General features: G+C 36.6%; 1 protein-coding gene across 9 annotated transcripts in view; it reads right to left on the bottom strand.

The window, feature by feature from the left end:
* The window catches only part of LOC134807808 (breast carcinoma-amplified sequence 4-like), a 145,141-nt gene extending 129,796 nt beyond the window's left edge, over positions 1–15,345 (bottom strand). For 4 of the 9 annotated variants that reach the window (XM_063788998.1, XM_063788994.1, XM_063788995.1 and 1 more), the window contains exons 1-6: positions 15,252–15,335; positions 14,004–14,149; positions 11,327–11,822; positions 8,771–8,872; positions 238–291; positions 39–94 (exon numbers count right to left, since the gene is read on the bottom strand). The gene's annotated coding sequence lies outside the window, so the exon portion shown is untranslated. Of the gene's footprint in view, positions 1–38; positions 95–237; positions 292–8,770; positions 8,873–11,326; positions 11,823–14,003; positions 14,150–15,251 lie in introns of all 9 variants that reach the window. The other 5 variants (XR_010149087.1, XM_063789000.1, XM_063788996.1 and 2 more) reach the window with 3 other exon arrangements.
* Positions 15,346–20,380: the final 5,035 nt, after the last annotated feature.

The raw sequence follows: 20,380 nt of genomic DNA, 5'->3' as shown, positions 1-20,380 counted from the left end.
TGAAGCTGATAAAACGAGCAAAGAATGCTAAAGATTACCTTAGAACTGCCACAGCTCTTTAACTGGTTCTGGACACAAATATCATTTTGTTAGTCTGTAAAAAGGAGATGGAGATGTGATAAAAAAAAAAAACTGCCACATAAAAGATGACTGGCATTGTCATGTCACAGATCTACCCAGTGAAGATTAATATATTTATTTCAAAGCAAAACAAAACCTCAAGTGAAATTGACATACCATCACTTCTGTCATATTCTATTTGATAGAAGAAAGTCATCAAATCCAGCCCATCTGCAAGGGGAAGAAATTAGACAACAGCATGAATACCTGGAGGCAGGGATTATCTGGGGCCATTTCAAGGTTGCCTATCACACTGGAAAAAGACAGAAAACATTTTGTTTGAAAAATAGTATCTTGAAAATGGCATATAGCAGAATCTAAGCACTATGCCGAAATTTGTTACCTTTTAACAGGGCATTTAGCCCTCTTCACAACTATAGTGATCCCTTGTTCTTATTTTAGGTAATAATCTTGTCATTCTATTTATTGAGTTTTCTTCTGTTTTTGCTGGGTTTATTAAATTTTCATTCTTGCATTGAAAAAATATTCTGTGTCCTACTTGTAGACACATTGTACTAATAATTGTTTAAAAATTTTACCAAACTGATTTTAATTTATATTATAATGATTAGGAATGGGTCAGGTGTGGTGGCTCATGCCTATAATCCCACCTTTGGGAGGCCAAGGAAAGGGGATCCCTGAAGCCTAAGAGTTTGAGACCAGCCTGGGCAACACAGTGAGACCCCATCTCTAAAAAAATTCAGAAAAATTTAGCCTGGCATGGTATTGCACAACTGTAGTCCAAGCTAATCAGAGGCTGAGGTGAGAGGATTGGGCCCAGAAGGTCGAGATTACAGCATGCTGTGATCATTCCACTATATTCCATAACTGACGAACAGAGCAAGACTGGGTCTCTAAATAAATAAATAGGAATGAACAATTTATATTACAACCCCAAACAAAATATACCATTTTTTTCTCTGTCATTTTCTCCCACTCCATAGCTCCATTGCCAAATCAGAATTTAATTTGAATTATTTAATACTTTTATTATTATTATTTTATTATTGAGCTTTGGCTATTGTTTTCTTCTACTTTAAAAACCCTTTCCTTACAAGTATATCAAACTTCACAGCCACTTTTTCAACAAGTATTATTCAATCTAAGATAAAGGTAACACTCATATAGATTTTACCAAATTAACTTCTACTCATCCACAAAATCTCACATATAAACACATATAATCTTCTCAGTGGCCAGTGGCTCACGCCTGTAATCCCAGCACTTTGGGAGGCCAAGGCAGGCAGATCACCTGAGGTCAGAAGTTGGAGACCAGCCTCACCAACATGGTGAAAAAGCAGCTCTACAAAAAATACAAAAAATTAGCCAGGCACCTGTAATCTCAGCTACTCGGGAGGCTGAGGCAGGAGAATCACTTGAACCTGGGAGGCAGAGGTTGTAGTGAGCCGAGATCGCACCATTGCACTCAAGCCTGGGCAACAAGAGCGAAACTCCATCTCAAAACAAACAAACAAACAAAAAAACACAAACGAACAAAAAAACTTCTCAGATAGAAATTTCCTTCCCACTAAATAAAATTAGTTTTGTCTATTACAAGATTTTATGGAACTATGTCCTTTCCTTTCATAGAACTTATGCCCATTTATATTTATGGGTACATTTTATAATTGTTTAATTAATTTTTGTTCTTCCCACTGGACTGTAGGCCTGAACTGTGCCTGTTTTTGTTCACAATAATATCTGCAGTATCTATTATAGTGTTTGGAAATGTGAAGATGCTCATAAACATTCTGAATAAATAAGTACATGAATTTTGATTATCAAAAAAACTAAAACTAAGCCACTTTACAGTTACATGTGGAAAAAGATTTATTTCAAGGAATTGGATAAATTTCACAAATAGATGCTTGAAAAGTGCATTGATTCTTCAAAACACAACAGAGTTCATTTTTTTTTAGAATAGAAATGGAACTCAAAATGTAGGCAGGGAATTACCATCACTATCCTGTTTTCTACAAAAAAAAGAGCAGGTATATGGATTACTTGGACCATTTGAATTACTGTGGTAGTACATTATTTTTTTTCTTTGTTCTGTTTTAGGTCTAACTTAAAATTATTCATAGGACATTTTAGTTTATTTTCTTTTATTCTCCTTTTTCAGTGGAGAACAATGACACTTTATTACAAATCCTGCATATGTACATTATTACTGTCATTTTACAGATTATCTAATCATAATACATGGGAAATTGTTATCTTTCTTCTTTGAAGACCTATTTTATATGCCCTCGAGCAGTTATTTTCATTTTATCTTTCATGCATATCACATTCATCAAATATGTGCCCTGAAGCAAGATCAATTCAAATATTTAAATATTATTTTATACCCTTTGCATATTTGATGCTATTTCATTTAGCTGCAATGTTATTCCAATACTGCATATAAGTTTTATTATTCCTTCTCTCATTCATGCACTTATCTATTCATTTTTTTCATACATTTGTAAATTCATAGATCCAGCTAATAATATACATTGAATCCTTTTCCCTACCACTTTGTATCAGACAGGTTGCTAATAATAACAGATGGAGAAATGATTAGGGCACAGACCTCCTTATGAAGAATTTCTCGATCTTGTAGGAGAACCAGATGTGTAATTTCTGATGCAAATGACAGAAAACAATTTGTATAGTTCAAGTATGGCCATGATAGTGCTTACATGAGAGGAGTAGGTCACCCCTCTTTTAGAGTTAAAGGAGAGTACAGAGGGTAAGTGAAATTCAAGCTAATAATTAGAGAAAAGGATGATTTAGCAAGTGATAAAGTTCACAGAAAGCACTTAAGAAATAGAAAAATATTCATGATATATTTATCTAACATTGATAGGTCATGTTAGAAAACCAATGGAAATTACAGTGTAGTTCATAAGTGCATTTAATTATAAGCATGATTTGTGAGGTATTTTTGGACTAGGGTATAAATATCTTAGAGTCATGATACCTTTGGACTTTGTCCTTAAGGGGTGTAAAGTTACCAATTTGCTTTCTGGTAATTAAGGTAATTTTATGAGTTTCCCAGGCTGTTGAAACAAATTGCCACAAACTTAGTAGCTTAAAACAACATGAATTTGTCTTATATTTCTGGAGGTCAGAGGTCTAAAATCATGATGTTTGCAGGATTTCATTCCTTTTGGACATCTTAGGGGAGAATCCCTGACTTTGTTTTTTCCAGTGTCTAGAGCCCATCTACATTCCATTATTCATGATCTTTCCTCCATCTTCAAAGTGCATTGCTCCAATCTCTGGTTCCCTCAACACATCATTTTTCTGCAGCTAAATCTCCCTTTATCTTTCTATTATAAGGATACTTGTCATTGTATTAGATGCATCAGTCCTATCTGGTAGAATCTCCCCATCTCAAGATATTTAATCACATCTGTAAAGTTCCTATTGCTACTTAAAGTAACATATTGATAGATTATGAGGATTAGTTCATGGATATGTTGGGGGTCACTAATTAGCCTAATAGAGTCTGTCCACTGGTCCAACAAAATTCAGATCCATTCCTAATGCAAAATACATTCACTCCATCCCAACATTCCTGAACACTTCAACCAATTATAACATCAACTCAAGTTCCAAAACTTCACCTACATCATTTCAAGAGTCCCAAATCTCATTATCCATCTTTTCTAAATCAGGTATGGGTGAGAATCTGGGTATGAACAAATGTCTAGCAAAATACCTCACAATTTCTGGACCTGTGAAGCTGTAAAACAGGTTTCTGATCCCAAAAAACAATAATGGGGCTGTAATAATATAAGAGTTATAGACATCCCCATTCAAAAAGGAGAAAACGGAAGAAAGGAGTCACCAGTCCCAAACAAATTTAAAATCTAACCAGATAAACTCTATTAGGTTTTAAGGCCTAGAAATAATCTGTAGCTCTCATTTTCATCCCCTGTGTCCAAGTTTCACCCACCAAGATTCACCGCTGTGGCCCTCAGCTTAATCCTCTGTGCCCAAGTCTCTGACCTCTGAGTCATTCTTTTTTTTTTCATAAAGGGTAGCATCTGTTTGCAGCTGAGTAGTTTTATCAACCTGTTTCCTGTCTGCAGAATTTTGGTATTCTGATGACTTCCATTCATTTTGCCCCCTGTCTGTTTATTTCGATTGATGCTGATAATATTTCTGCTGCTATCCTCAAGAACATTGTAAAGTCCCCATGTATGTCCTAGGGATTCCTGCCATTAGACAAGATGTTTCTCCACAGGTTTTTCCTAGATTATATCATTTCTACTTTTGGCTTCTGCTGAGCTGGCTGAGGGGATCCATGTGTTATATGATCCCTTCAAAGAGTCTTCTGTGTGACTGAATATTGTGAACTTTTGTCCTTCTCAGGCATTAAAAAGGTTGTCCATCACCCTCTTGGCTTTCTTTCCTGAAGGTGCTTTTCTGACAGTACATTTCCCAATGTTATTGTCTTTTGCAATTTAAATCAGCTGAGGACTTCCCAAATAATCAAGTCCTGATTCCCTTTTACATAGCATGTTTTCCTCAATTTATCTTTCCTCTCCCATTTTACCATAGGCATCAAGAAGAAACTAGGGCACATCCTTAATATTTTCCTAGGAAATCTCAGCTTACAAATTCTGCTTTCCTTGTAACTAGGAAGCAATTCAGCAAAGATTCTGAGACTTTTCCCACTGTGTTTTTGAAAATTCTTCTAGACTCTACCCATTGCCCAATCCCAAAGCCACTTCTACATGTTTGGGTATTTATTACAGCAACATTCCACTTCCGGGTACTAAAATTTGTACTAGGTTCCTGTTGCCACCATAACAAAATACCCCAAACTTACTAGCTTACTCCAAACAACATAAATTGACTTTTTCATTCCCGGGTTTTGTAAGTCAAAAATTATGACGTTGGTAGGTTTGCATTCCTTCTGGAGAGTTCAGGGAAGAATCTATTTCCTTGTCTTTCCAGCCTCAAAAGACCACCTGCATTTCTTGGCCCAGGTGTTCTTCCACTACCTTCAAAGCATGTCACATCAACCTTTGGTTCCAGCATCACATCTTATTTATTATTTATTTATTTATTTATTTATTGTAGTGAAGTCTTCCTCTGACTCTCTCTTATAATGACACCTGTGAATACATTGAGCCCACTGAATAATCTAGAATGATCTCCCCATCTCAAGATCCTTAACATAATCATATCTGAAAAGTTCATTTTGTCATGTGAAAGAAGGTATCCACAAATTCTAAAGATGAGGGCATGGGCACTGGGGGGGTGTGGTGAAGAGTTGTATTCAGCCTAACATAGTAAGGTATGAGCAATTTCAATATTGAGAATGACAACTTTGGTTACAAAGTAGAGAGTAGATTGGAATTTCAAGAATGTGGCAGGGAAATATATTAGGGTGCTGTTTGTATGCCTCAGAAAGAGAGATTATCTATTGTTCACAAATATGTGCCTCAATGGAACCCTATTTAGGATAAAAATTATCTGTATTAGGAACTTTTTTGTTAACGTTCACAAAATGTGGTGAAATCATGAAAGCATGAGTAATAAAGGGAGAAGAATAAAACATGACACTAGAATTTTTAGCTTTAAATATTAAGTAAATGGTTATCATTTACTAGCAACCAGATTTTTGGTGTACTATGCCATATTATTAAAAAAAAAATTAAAATGAACATGTTAATGTGATTAAAATATTCAAACAGGACAGGAACTACATTAATTTTATTAGTCAGTAAAATACTAAGGTTTGCACAGAAGACTCTGCCTATCAGCTTGCAGTTCCCTCGAGATTTTTGTTTTTCTTTCATTTATGTTGCTGAGGTATTCTAATATTCTAGTTAGTGAAGCATTGTTTAACCATGTATATCCTTACTAGTCTCATGTACACATGTGGATGTGTGTCTGTGCATATTATTGAACAAAGTTAGATTTTCAATACTTTACCTTTCCCAAAATTGCCATGCAGGTTATATTTAATGTTCTGTTTGCTTAATTTTGATGTATTATTGATGCTGGATGTTGAGGAGAATAAATACAGTAGTATCCTGGCTCCAGGGTCCAGGATTGATCACTTATAATGAGGGACTTGTGAATGCTAATTGCACATTGCTATATTTCATAAATTCTGGGGGTTGGCAAAGACAAGGTTATTGCATTTTATCTATCAGAGGTGATTAAGATGACCGAATTCCACTGGAGGTTCCTGAAGCATGAGCTTATTTAGTTACTTACGGCAAACAACCCTACTGCCAGATATGGGTAATGCCATATCTGTGAAGATACTATTACTTTTCTCTCAGCAGTGTAACTGCTCACCTTAATGTGAAAGGTGGGTTGTTAAGGTGATAATAATTGGCTGAACTGGGAGACAATTATGGGAGATCTTTCATTCTTGAAGCGGGAGTGACTTCATTATTTTTGCATAAATGTACTCATATTTTTTAGCTTGCAGTATCCCTTGTGGTATCTATTTCTAAAGTTTTTCTCTGCAACACATAGTCAAAAAACTCTTAAAATTATGCATATAAAACTAGTATCTGATTCAGTAGTTCTGAACTTCCTAGACTGTAATTATAGATTTTTCAAAGATAACAGGAGAACATTGGTCTGAAGCATATATGAAATATGTTTCCACGTTAGGATCTTACTGTTGTTGAAATTTAAAGATCACAACACTTGATAAAACTCCCAATTTTCCTCCATTTTTGGAAAAGTACTATTAAATAAAGTATTTTTCAATTCAGACCCATAAAGCACAGTCTCATTTATTTGGGTGTTGTAATAAAAATATAGGTAGTTTGGAGTAGGCTTCTTTTTTTCTCTATTCCTTATTAATTGTAGAGTGGAGTAAATACAATATGAACTCCACAGGGACCAATTTCCATAGGACCTAATGTTCATTAGACCCCATTATTTCAGGAGCAATACAAAAGGATGCTATTCGATCTCACTGTGTGCTTTGGAATGATCAAAAGTTCACCACAGCAAGTATCTAGTGTGACACCTTAAAGGGATTAGTTTAACACCTTTTGCTATTGGAGTTGGAGTGAGAGTTCGCAGCTACTCAGTTCCTTGTACAGACTGCATTGATGTGGCCACATTTAGCTATGTGGAGCTTTTCTATCGTTTTTGTTTAGAATCCCTTTTATCTTTACCTATGGGAAATTATTTGTTCCTTGTGATATTTATATATATTATGCGTTCTTTGTGAAATCCTTAGGTGGCCAACCATGAGACCATGGCTGCTTCTATGTTCCTCATTTCTTCATATTAAGCTTACAGGGGACCCCTGAATTCCCATTGCATTGTCATCACAGGGTTTTGAAGCAACTTGTACTTCTTTTACCATATTTATGTAACATAAATATCCATTTCTGGTCCACATTTTAAGATTAAAAATCTATTATAATTCCAATGAACAGTTCACACAAACACAGGACATTCAGAGTGCAAGCAGTTAAGGCATATATGGAAAACAAATATGGTGGTTAGCACAAAGTTATTTGAAAGCTAGATGAACATCAATATTGGTAATACTCCACCATTCAATTGTCCATTTGTTTAGGCAATAAATAGTTATTGGCTCATTACAATAAAAGGGAATCATTTTCCCCTTAGGTAGCAGATGAGTTCTTATATCTGTATTTTTTAAAGAAACATTGTCATTCTTACAAAAACTGCTATTTTAATGAACTATGTGAATCTAGCTTCCAAAAATGCAAGAGAAAGGCAGACTAAAGCCAAGACCTGTAATTAACTGCATGCTTATTTGCTAAAATAAATGTGCAATTCTCACTTCTTTCTCTGAATGGGGTTACTGGGACTACTATCATTAAACTGCCATTTCAGTCCTATCATTATAGAAATAATAAGAAACAAGTTCTGGAATCTGCTTTTCTCTTCATTTTAGGATAATTTATTGGTGGAAGCAGAAGTTATTTTTAGATGAACTAAATTCTTACATAGTGATACCTACACATATTTTTAAGTACACATAATATGTGATCATTTCAAATAATAGCTTAGGTAAAAATAATAATTTACATGTGATTAGCATGCTTTATCAGATAACATAATCAATTTTTATTTTAAGTTCATTAATAATGCAGTAAAAATTGATTTACTATTTCTGTTTATATAATTTACTCATTTTCCCATAATGGTGAACATTGAATATTTTTGAGCATTTCTTACAGCCTAATACTGTTTTCTAACCAGTGCACGCCTCTTGCAGGCTACTGGTTCCTAGTCCTCTCTTCTTTGTCTTTGTTGTTTCTTATTCTACATGATTTCTCTTCCGTTCTTATGGAACTGCCACCTAAGAGTTGTGCAATGCCCAAATGGTATTATCAACCAAGGCTTTTCTGCTATCCAAATATTCTTGGGTAATCCAAGGTCACATCAAAATGTACAAACGTTTATCATATGCTATCCATTTAGCTGGGATCTCTAATGGAACAAGGGATATACCTTAATAAACATGCAAAATAAACTCCAAGACAGAGCTTAGCCTACAGACATAAAGATTTACACACACATATTTTAAACTAAACTCAAAATATTCTAAAATAAACTTACTATTATTCTGGCTTACTTGCTACTCTTTTATTCTTAATTGTTTCACATGTTTCAAACAAACAAAAAAAAAGGAAATGACTACCTTTTTCAGATGTTGCTCAGAGGAACTAAGATGAAAACTAAAGATTGGATTTGGCAACTGGGAATCTCATTGGTGATCTTTGAACACAGAATAAAAAATACACTGTGGAGACAAAAGTTTGACTGATATGACTATTAAACAGAGTGGGAAATAAGATAGTAGAGAAAGCAAAACACTAAGTATTTAAGTTGTTTCACCATAGAAGACAGCATAAAAGTAAGAAACCAACTGGTAAAGAATCTAGGTTCAAAAGACTGATTTTTCTTCTTTAAGACCATAAATATTACAGTTATTATTATACTGATTTTAAAAAGTAGAAAGAAAAGTATAGGTTATACTGTAAAGTGGGATATTATTACAGAGGAAATGTAATTTAGTGAATATATGAGAATTATATTCTCATATATAGGAAGGGGTAGAAAGATGCTACATGGAACAAAGACAACAACTGCCTCGCTTCTAGACATGGTTGTATGTAGAGTGTATATAAAATAGCATTTTCTTGAGAGAGTCATTAAAAGCAGTGTAGTGGGGGGAAAACAAACTTTCACAGATGGGACTAAAGATGTTACAGGATCGTTTGATCATGAATTACAAATTGGAGTATTTGGGGGTTCATAAGAGGTTAGTGATTGAGTCACATGATCCGCTGTAAAGAGCCAGAGATAAACAGTCTGAAAGATAAAATAGAAGGGAGGAGGATTCTTCCTGGGAAGATTGGAGTCATCAGAAATGTTCGTGATGGCATTCATTAGACCAGAATGCTTCCGTGGGGGAGTGAAGAATTAATGGTAAATGTAGCTTACTTTAGGGACACATCTCTTTGTCAGTTTACAGCAATGGTGCTGACAATGTTGGGGATAGGAGTTGCGTTTGCTTTTTCTACATTTTTGCTCTTCTTCTTTCCAAATGGCAAGAGGCTATCTGACCCCATCTTTGGCTGAAATGGGGAAGGAGGAGAGTTACAAAATAGTACATAATTGTTTTTCATTGGCACCCATTACCCTGACTTCTTCATGTTCTATGGATTAAGAAGATTCTTAATTTCATAGGGTGCTTTCTTGAACTTCTTGGTATTAAAAAAAAATCTTCACCTGAATTAAATTTAAAGGAGTTTGAGCAATGAACAATTCACAAATTGGGCAGTCCCCAGAATCACAGCAGATTCAGAGAGACTCCAACACAGCCACATGGTGGGAAGAAGATTTGTAGAAAAAAAAAAGTGAAATTATGTACAAAAATACAAAGTGAGGTACGGAAACAGCTGGATTTGTTTGCCTTATTTGAACATGGTTCAAACAGTTGGCTACATTTGATTGGCCAAAGCTCAGCGATTGGCACGGGCGTAGGCTATGATTGGTTTACACCTCCACTTGTTATAGTTCATCATGTACAGAAAAACCTTTAGGCCAACTTAAATATGTAAGGAGGCAGCTTGAGGCTAAACTTCATTAACAATTCCCCCCTTTTTGTCATTTTCTCAGTTTTTAAGAGATTGACAAAAACTTTAGTTATGATGTTATCATTGGTCTTGAAACAGTAGGTTATGTAAGTTGGGAGTGAGGACTGAGTAGAGGGTACCTCTTTATGCTGGAACATCCTGTTTTCAGGAGAAAAACACAACTTTTCCTTTTCTGATCTAGGATCTATGTATTTTCTTAAAGTCTTAGTTTGAATATGTGACATTTAACACGAGCGAATTTGTTTTGGTTTGATTTGGTCTTTTGGGGTCTAGTGCCTGAGCTCAGCCCACAATAGCCTCTCATATATATTTTTTTAATTCTTCCTTTTTGGCTAGGTTCTCACTTAGGTGAGAGTGTGATCAAAACTTAAGGCCTTAGCACCACTCTGTTACCATCATTTTGAGTTTCTGGTCTCAGCATATCATTTATAGGGTATGGCATCCCCATGATTATACATTTCTTTCAGGTCTTGTGATTTCAATTGAAGAGAGACCATTTGACTTTCTAGAGATGGCTGTATGCAAACATGTAAAACATTTGAGAGAATGTAGAGCACCGGAAAGACTACTATTATGACTATCAAGAGGATAACACCAAGAGTTTGGAGTATGCTCCTTACCCAGGGTTCCCATAAACCAAACCACCTAAAATCAAATAGATCAAAGAATGAGTTAGATAAAGGGTCTACTCGCTTAACTAGGTGGTCTTTTTGTCAATCTCCGACACCCGAATCTCTATAATACCTGATGTTTTCTCCACAGGCCATAAGTGCCAGCAGCTGCACAGATATTTTTCTGTTTAGCCAATTCCATTATTTAGCAACATTTTACATAACTTAAATTTTATTGTGAAATCATAGCCTTTACAGTAGAATCTGCTATACAGCCTATCATAAGGGATACATTTTTAATCATTGCCTCTTCTACTTTAAACCATGGAAAAAGAACCTAATGAATGATGCTGTGCCCTTCTAGAAGAGTGAAGGCCTCCTGGCAATGTTCTCTTTAACCCATAATGTGGGCTAAGAGGAATGAATCAATGTTCTGTTTCTTACTGACTATCAGGCAACATATGTACCACTAAAGTTTCTTACCTGCATTGGGTCTTTGTCTTTTATCTCTTAAACTATAAGGTCATCCATATATAAGGCTGGCTGAAAAATCCTTCACACATAAAAGTGTGCCCCGTAAGTGCACACAACAGACTCCCTTTTCACGTCTATTGTTCACAGAAGCATAACCAAGGGAAAATATTCAAAGATAAGAGTCTTGTGATTGTAGAGAAGTTTCAATCCGTGATTTTGGGAAAAGCTGTTCACATTAAGGGTGTTATCTTCTTCTGGAGAGAAACTTTCCTGGTGAGCTTAACCTTCAGAGTTCCAATGGGTGCACTGTTCCAAGAGTGTGGAAGGATCCTTCTCAGTTGTGAGATTATGAACCTGAAGTTCAAGGTCCTGAAGTTTTGCTGTAGTGTAGATTGCAAGGACAGTCTTTCTCTGATGTTCTCAGAAGATCTGATCATAGGCAGCCCTCTAGCAGTACTTGCCTTGGGCTTGTGATGGTGGTGGACACAGGGAGGGACTCCTCTGCCTGCCAAAATGGAAGGGAAAAATAGGATGGACTTTTTCTAGTGGTTTTGGCACTAGCTCAATATCAAGAGAATAGAGCACCAGGTAGATTTCTAAGATTTCCAACTCCAGGCCCTGGCTTTCAAATGGCATCTCCATATGTGCTTAGGGTCTGAGGAAACTCGCCACCCTTAAGTGAAGTACACAAGCTTCACTGGCTTCATTCAACTCTTCACTGCCCAGATGCTGAAAAACATTCATGACAATCAAGACCATACAGAAAAACATGACCTCATCAAATGAACTAAATAAGACACCAGAGACCAATTTCAGAGAAACAGTTATGTGATCTTTCAGACAGAATATTCAAAATAGTTGTTTTGAGGAAACTCAAAGAAATTCAAGATAAGACAGGGAAATCATTTAGAATCCTATCAGACAAACTTAACAAAGAAATTTAAATAATTAAAAATAATCAAGAGAAATTCTGGAGTTGAGAAGTGCAATTGACATACTGAAGAATGCATCAGAGTCACTTAATGACAGAACTGATGAAGCAGAAAAAGAATTAGTGAGTTTCAAGACAGGGTATTTGAAAAGAAGAGACAAAAGAACAAAAAATACAAAATAATGAAGCATGCCAATGGTATCTAAAAATAGCCTCGAAAGGACAAATCAAAGAGTTCTTGACCTTAATTTAAAAGTAGATAGATAGGGGTAAAAATTTATTCAAAGGGATAATAACAGAGAACTTTACAACCCTAAAGAAAGACAAAAATATTCATGTATAAGAAAGTTATGAAACACCAAGCAGATTCAACCAAAAGAAGACTACTTCAAGGCATTTAATAATCAAACTCCCAAAGTCAAAGATATAGAAAAGATCCTAAAAGCAGCAGGAGAAAATAAACAAATAACATAAAATGGACCTCCAACATGTCTGGCAGCACTTTTTTTTCATTGAAAATCTTACACACCAGAAGACATTGGCATAAAATGTAAAAGGGCTAAAGGAAAAACCTTTTACCCTAGAAGAGCATATCTGGGGAAAATATCTTTCAGACATGAAAGATAAAAAAGGACTTTCCCAGCAAAGGCTGAGGAATTTTATCAACACTGGATCTGTCCTACAAGAAATACTAAAAGGGATTATTTAATCTAAAAGAAAAAGACATAATGAGCTAGAAGAAATCATCTGAAGGTACAAAACTCACTGGTAATAACAAGTACACAGAAAAAGATAGAATATTACAACATTGTAATTGTAAATTAGTCATATCTTAAGTAGAGAAATGAAAAGATGAACTGATCACAAATAATAACTGCAACAATTTTACAAGACTTAGTCAGTACAGTAAGATATACATAGAAACAACAAAAAGTTATAAAGTGGGGAGATAAAGTGTAGAGTTTCTATTAGTTTTCTCTGCCTGTTTGTTAATTGGCAGTGTTATCAGTTTAAAATAGTGGCATAGAAGATATTATTTGCAAGCTTTATGGTAACCTCAAATCTAAATAATACAGGGGCTACACAAAATGAAAAGCAAGAAATTAAAACATATCACTGGAGAAAATAACCTTCATTAAAAGGAAGACAGGAAGAAAGAAAAGAAAAAAGAAAAGAACACAAAAAGACCAGAAAAAAAAAATAATAAAATGACAGGAGTAAGATCTTACTTATCAATAATAACATTGAATGTAAATGGACTAACCTCTAATAAAAACAAATAGAACGGCTTAGTGGATTTTAAAAAATGAGACCCAATGATCCATTGGCTACAGAAAACACGATTCACCTACAAAGGCACATATAGACTGAAAAAAATGGAATGAAAAAAGATATTCCATGCCAATGGAAGTTTAAAAAAGAGCAGGAGTAGCTATACTTATATCAGACAAGATAGATTTCAAGACAAAAACTGTAATAAGAGACAAAGAAGATCATTATATAATAATAAAGAGGTCAATTCAGCAAGAGGATATAATGATTATAAATACTCTTTCACCTAACAATGGAGCACTCAGATATATAAATTAAATATTATTATGGCTAAATAGGGAGATAGACCTCAATACTATAATAGCTGGATACTTCAACAACTCATTTCAGCACTGGAAACCTCATTCAGACAGAAAATCAACAACAACAAAAAATTTGGACTTAATATGCACTATAGGCCAGTAGGACATAATAGATATTTACAAAACATCTCATCCAGTGACGGCAGAATACACATTCTTCTCCTCAGCACATGAATCAGTCTCAATTGTAGACCACACATTAGGCAACAATGCAAGTCTTTTTTTTTTTTCCTCAGGGAGCTGTTCCGCCTCTTTTTATTTTTTATCCTGAAGGGAAAGATAAAGGGCGGGAAAGGGCGTCAGGCGAGGCGAGGCGAGGCGAGAGGCTCGAGGTTCTAAGGAGACGGTCAGACTGACTGATGGACCTCAGGGTGGCCCCTCTGCCCCAGGACAGGCCTAGAAGAGCATGTGACCCCCTAGGAAACACCCAGAGACTGAGCGGAGGAAACAGCTCCCAGGGGCAGAGCTCCCAGCAGGCGCAAACCCAGAGGAGCAGAGGACGATTCGGAGAAGGAAGGAAAGACGCTGGGAAGGAGCCAGGGATGACAGGAAGAGAAGGAGACGGGGAAGGGCCCTGAGGCGAGGGAGGCAGGGCCTCCGACCAGGAGCGACCAGAGAGGATGTGACAGAGACGGAAGTGACGGAAAAAGACTCCACGGTCACAGGTGGAGCGGCCGACGGCACAGGGGACTGAGGTAGGGGATGGGGATGGCGACAGGACTGGGGGAAGACAGCAGCGAGGACAGTGCAGAAGTGGGATCAACAGCGACGAAGAGGATACAGTCCGAGGCAAAGGGGAGAGGACCAGAGAGAGAAGACAGTGAATCTGATGGGAGCGAACTAGAGAGGGGACGAAGACAAAGATCCCGGGGGCCAGGACAGAGATCAAGGAGTCTAAGAAAGACGGGAGAGACGGCCGAGCGCGAGGGCACACCCCTGTAATCCCAGCACTTTGGGAGGCCAAGGGGCGAGATCTCTTGAGGCCACCAGTTCGAGACCAGCCTTGCCAACATGGTGAAACTCCGTCTCTACAAAAAATACCAAAATTAGGCAAGCACGGCGGCGTGGGCCTGTAATCCCAGCTACTCGGGAGGCTGAGACAGGATACTCGCTTGAACCCAGGAGGCGGAGGTTGCAGTGAGCCAAGATCACACCACTGCACTCCAGCCTGGGCAACACAGCAAGGCTCGGTCTCCCAAAACAAAACAAAACAAAACAAAAAGATACATTGAAGTAATTTAAAAACACTTAGGAAGATGTCATTTCTTCCTATCAAGGCGTCCTCCCTTTATGTTTTGTTGTTATATAGGGAACGATAAAAAAATTTTTTTTTCAATCAATGTGGACCAGGTTGGCCTCAAACTCGTACCCTCGCACCCTCGCCTCCCTGAGGGCCCGAGGGCCGGCGCAACCGGCCGGAGCCACAACGGCTCCAGGTGTTGGGGCTGTCCTTTCTTCCCTTTGATCTTACGCAGGGTGACGGAGCCAATCACGAGAGGCTCACCCCTGACGTCACCCAGTCCCAAGGGCCAGGGAGGGCCCTGCGTTCCATGGCGCCCCCTGGAGGGAGGAAGGGGAACTGTATCTGAGAGAGAGCAGCCAATTGGGACCACTGAGTCGGGCTGGGTTCCCGTGCCGCGTCCAACAATGCAAGCCTTAAAGCATAAAAATATTGAAATATTATCAAGTATCTTCTCTAGCCACAATGGAATAACACTAAAAATCAATAACAAGTAGAATTTTGGAAACTATACAAATAAATGAAAAATAAACAATATGCTCCTGAATGACAAGTGGGTCACTGAAGAGAATAAGAAGAAAATTTAAAAATGTATTGAAGCAAACAATAATGGAAACACAGCATACCAAAACCTTTGGGACACAGGGAAAGCAATACTAAGAAGGAAGCTTATAGGTATAAATGCCTACATAAAAAAAGAAAAAAAAAACCTTCAACTAAGCAACGTAATAATACGTCATAATGAACTAGAAAAGCAACAGCAAACCAAACCCAAAGTTGATAGAGGAAAAGACATAATAAAGATCGAGTAGAAATAAATGAAATTGAAGTAAAGTGAAGAAAATAGAATATTATAACAAAAAGATACAGAAGATTAATGGAAAAAATATCAATTTTAGAAAAAATAAACAAAATTGACAAACCTTTAGCCACACTAACAATGAAAGAAAAGATCCAAATAAATAAAATCGGAGATGAAAAAGGAGAAATTACAACTGGTAACTTCAGAAATTCAAAGAATCGTTAGTAGCTATTATGCACAAATACATGCAAATAAACTGGATAATTTAGAAGAAATGGATAAATTTCTAGACACATACAACCTACCAAAATTGAATGATGAAGAAATCTAAAACCTAAACAAATCAATAACAAGTAATAAGATTGAAGCTGAAATAAAATGTCTCCCAGTAAAAAAGTAATCCAATGCCTTCATTGCTGAATTTTCTGAAGCATTTAAAAAAACTAACACTAATCCTACACAAACTAGTCCAAAAAATAGGGGAGGAAGGAATACTTCCAAACTCATTCTATGAGGCCAGTAATACTACCCTGATACTAGAACCGGATAGAGACACATTCAAATAAGAAAAACTACAGGCCAATATACCCAATGAATATTGACACAAAAATTCTCGACAATATACCAGCAATCCAAATTCACCGATACATTAAAAAGATCATCATGATGAAGTGGGATGTATCCCAGGGATGCAAGAGTGGTTCAACATATGCATATCAATCAATGTGATACATCATATAAACAGAATGAAGGACAAGAACCTTAGGGTCATTTCAATTGATGCTAAAAAGCATTTGAGAAAACTGAATATCCTTTCACGATCAAAAAGATAAAAACCTAAAAAAACTGGGTGTAATAGTCAGGGCTCTCCACAGGGACATAACTAATAGGATAGATGTATATATAAATTGAAGTTTTAAGGACTATTGACTCACGCTATCACAAGATGAAGCCCCGCACTAGGCTGTCTGCCAGCTGAGGAGCAAGGAAGCTAGTTCGAGTCCCAAAACCTCAAAAATAGGGAAACTGACAGTGCAGTCTTCAATCTGTGACTGAAGGCCCGCAAGCCCTTGGTAAACCATTGGTGTGATTCCAAGAGTCCAAAAGCTGAACAACTTGGAGTCCAATGTCAGAGGGCAGAAAGCATCCAGTACGGGAGAAAGGTGAAGACTGGAAGACTCAGCAAGTCTGCAGTTCCATCATCTCCTGCCTGCTTTATTCTAGTTGTGCTGGCAGCTGATTAGATGGTGCCCACCCAGATTGAGGGTCGGCCTCTCCCAGTCCACTGACTCAAATATTAATCTCCTTTGGCAACACCCTCACAGACACACCCAAGAAAAATACTTTGCATCCTTCAATACAATCAACTTGACGCTCAATATTAACCATCACACTGGGCATGGAAGGAGTATATCTCAATATAATAAAAGCCATACACTAGAGACTGACAGTATCATACTGTATGGTGAAAAATAAAAGGCCTTTTCTCTAAGACCTGGAACATGACAAAGATGCTGACTTTCACCACTGTTATTTTACATAATACTGGAAGACCCGGGTAAAGCAATGAGGCAAGAAAAAGAAAGAAAGGGCATCCAAACTGGAAAAGAAGAAATCAAATTATCCTTGTTTTCAGATGATATAATCTTACATTTGGAAAAACCTAAAGACTCCACCAAAAACCTATTAGAAAAGAGAAACAAATTCAATAAAGTTGCAAGATGCAAAATCCACGTACAGAAATCAGTAGCATTTTTGTTTGTTTGTTTGTTTGTTTAGAGATGGAGTTCCACTCTGTCACCCAGGCTGCAGTGCAGTGAAGCGATCTTGGCTCACTGCAACCTCCGCCTCCCAGGTTCAAGCGATTCTCCTGCTTCAGCCTCCCAAGTAGCTGGGACTACAGGGCGTGCCACCATGCCTGGCTAATACTTGTATTTTTAGTTGAGATGTGGTTTCACCATGTTGGCCAGGCTGGTCTCAAAATCCTAACCTCAAGTGATCTGCCTGCCTCGGCTTCCCAAAGTGCTGGGATTACAGGCATGAATCACCATGCCTGACCATCAGTAGCATTTCTATATGTCAACAGTGAACAATCTGAAAAAGAAATAAAAAATGTGATAGTCACAAACATGATTAAATTCCTAGAAATTAACTTAACCTGAGAAGTGAAAGATCTCTACAATAAAAAGTGTAAATCATTGATGAAGGAATTTGAAGAAGACACATATAAAAGGAAAGATATTCTATGTTCATTGAATAAAAGAATCAATATTGTTAAATTGTCTGCACTACCCAAAGCAATCTACAGATTTAATGAAATTCCTATGGAAATAGGAGATAAGGGAAAAGTTGTGCACTGTTGGTGGGAATGGAAATTAGTACAAACACTATAAAAAACAGTTTGGAGGTTGGTTCCTCAAAAAAACTAAAAACAGAACTACTATATCATCCAGCAATCCCACTGCTAGATGTATACCCAAAAGAAAGGAAATCAGTATGTTGAAGAGATATCTACCCTCATATGTTTATTGCAACACTATTCACAGCAACCAAGATTTGGAAGCAACGTAAGTGATCATCAACAGATGAATGGATAAAGAAAATTCAGCCATAAAACAGAAGAAGATACTGTCATTTGCAACAACATGGAAGGAAGAAGAGGTCATTATGTTAAGTAAAACAAGCCAGGTACAGAAAGACAAACTTCACATGGTCTCGATTATTTATGGAAGCTAAACATTAAAACAATTGAACTCATGAAGTTAGAGAGTAGAATGATGGTTACCAGAGGCTGGGGAGAGTAGTAGGGAGTGTGGGGGTATAAAAGGTGGGATAGTTAATGGGTATAAAAAATAGGATAAATAAGATCTAGTATTTGATAACAAAATAGGGTGATTATAGTCAATAATAATTCAATTGTACATTTTAAAATAACTGAAAGAGCATCATTGGATTGTTTGTAACACAAAGGATAAATGCTTGAGGTGATGGATACCTCATTTACCCTAATTTGTTTATTACACATTGTATGCCTGTACCAAAGTATCTCATATACCCTGCAAATATAAACATCAACTGTGTACCCACAAAAATTAAAAATAAGAATTACAAAAATATATTTTCCTTATGTAAAATTTCATTTTTTTAAAGTTTTGGATCTGGCTTAAATCTTTTTTCAACTAAGCTCTGAAAGCATTCACTTTATATAATGGAAAGAGAAAATGCAGATTCTTCATTTTCTGGTAGAAGTGGTAAGAGGTAAAGAGAAAAATAAACCCTCATGGACTAATTCAGTCATTGTGTAAAATAACTGAAGGCAATGATATTATCCATCCTTTATCCAGACTTATTTGAATAATTAACTTATGGTGTTTAGAGAAAACTTCATGGAACAAGTGAATCTTCAAGCTAAATAATATATAATATTTGAAATGAAAAATTTACTACAAAATTATAGGTTGATTTACAGAGCATGAGAGATGTTCTTTTCAACAACCAGCTCCTCAAATTTATAGCTGCAAATTAAAAACTCTGCTTTATTCTAAAAACAAAGAAATAGTCCCTTTTCATTTTTATATCATTTTTGCTCAGTAAAATTTTGCCAAGGGAGGGTGTGATGCAATAATATCAATTTAGATGTATTTTTGATACAGGTTTTGGATGAACCATACTCTTTCTTATTGATCTACAGCTGATTGAAAACGTACTAAGAAGCCAGCATACAGCCATCAAATCAATGTTCCTGCTTAGATATGTTGACAACACTCATTTTTCCTGTCCTGGAATATTTGCCTTTCATTTACTTTGATTCACAATGCTTGGGTTCACGACAAAGGATGATCTTTTAACACGACATTAAATTCCATTACTCTCTATTGCTTCATTACCCTCCGTCCATGGATAAACTCAGTTATTCCATTTCTTCATGGATACATCCAAAGAGACTGAGACATGCATCATACTTTTATAGAAATGCACAAGCATGACAAATTGGTTCAACTTCAAATCCATAATCAAAATGTCAAAGCTTGGTAATCAAGTGAGTACACTTGTTAACTTACTCTGTTTTTATGCACAATGATCAATTTATTCTTTTTTTATTGTTTATTCTTTTTTTTTTTCTTTTTTTTGCTCTTGTTGCCCAGACTGGAGTGCCATGGCACTGCAACCTCCACCTTCCAGGTTCAATAGATTCTCCTGTCTCAGTCTCACAAGTAGCTAGGATTACAGGTGTGTGCAACCACGCCCAGCTAATTTTTGTATTTTTAGTAGAGACGGGGTTTCGCCATGTTGGCCAGGCTGATCTCAAACTCCAGACCTCAGTTGATCCACCTGCCTTGACCTCCCAAAGTCCTGGGATTACAGGCATGAGCCACTGTGTGCAATTTATTGCTTATTTTCCCCCCATGTCTCCCCATAAGTCATATTGATTATAAAACATATTCTTATTTAAACA

Source organism: Pan troglodytes, chromosome 12, assembly GCF_028858775.2.
Source record: "Pan troglodytes isolate AG18354 chromosome 12, NHGRI_mPanTro3-v2.0_pri, whole genome shotgun sequence".
NCBI lineage: Eukaryota > Metazoa > Chordata > Mammalia > Primates > Hominidae > Pan > Pan troglodytes.
Note: the sequence above shows the minus strand (reverse complement) of the source record. Positions and strands in the feature narration are given on the sequence as shown.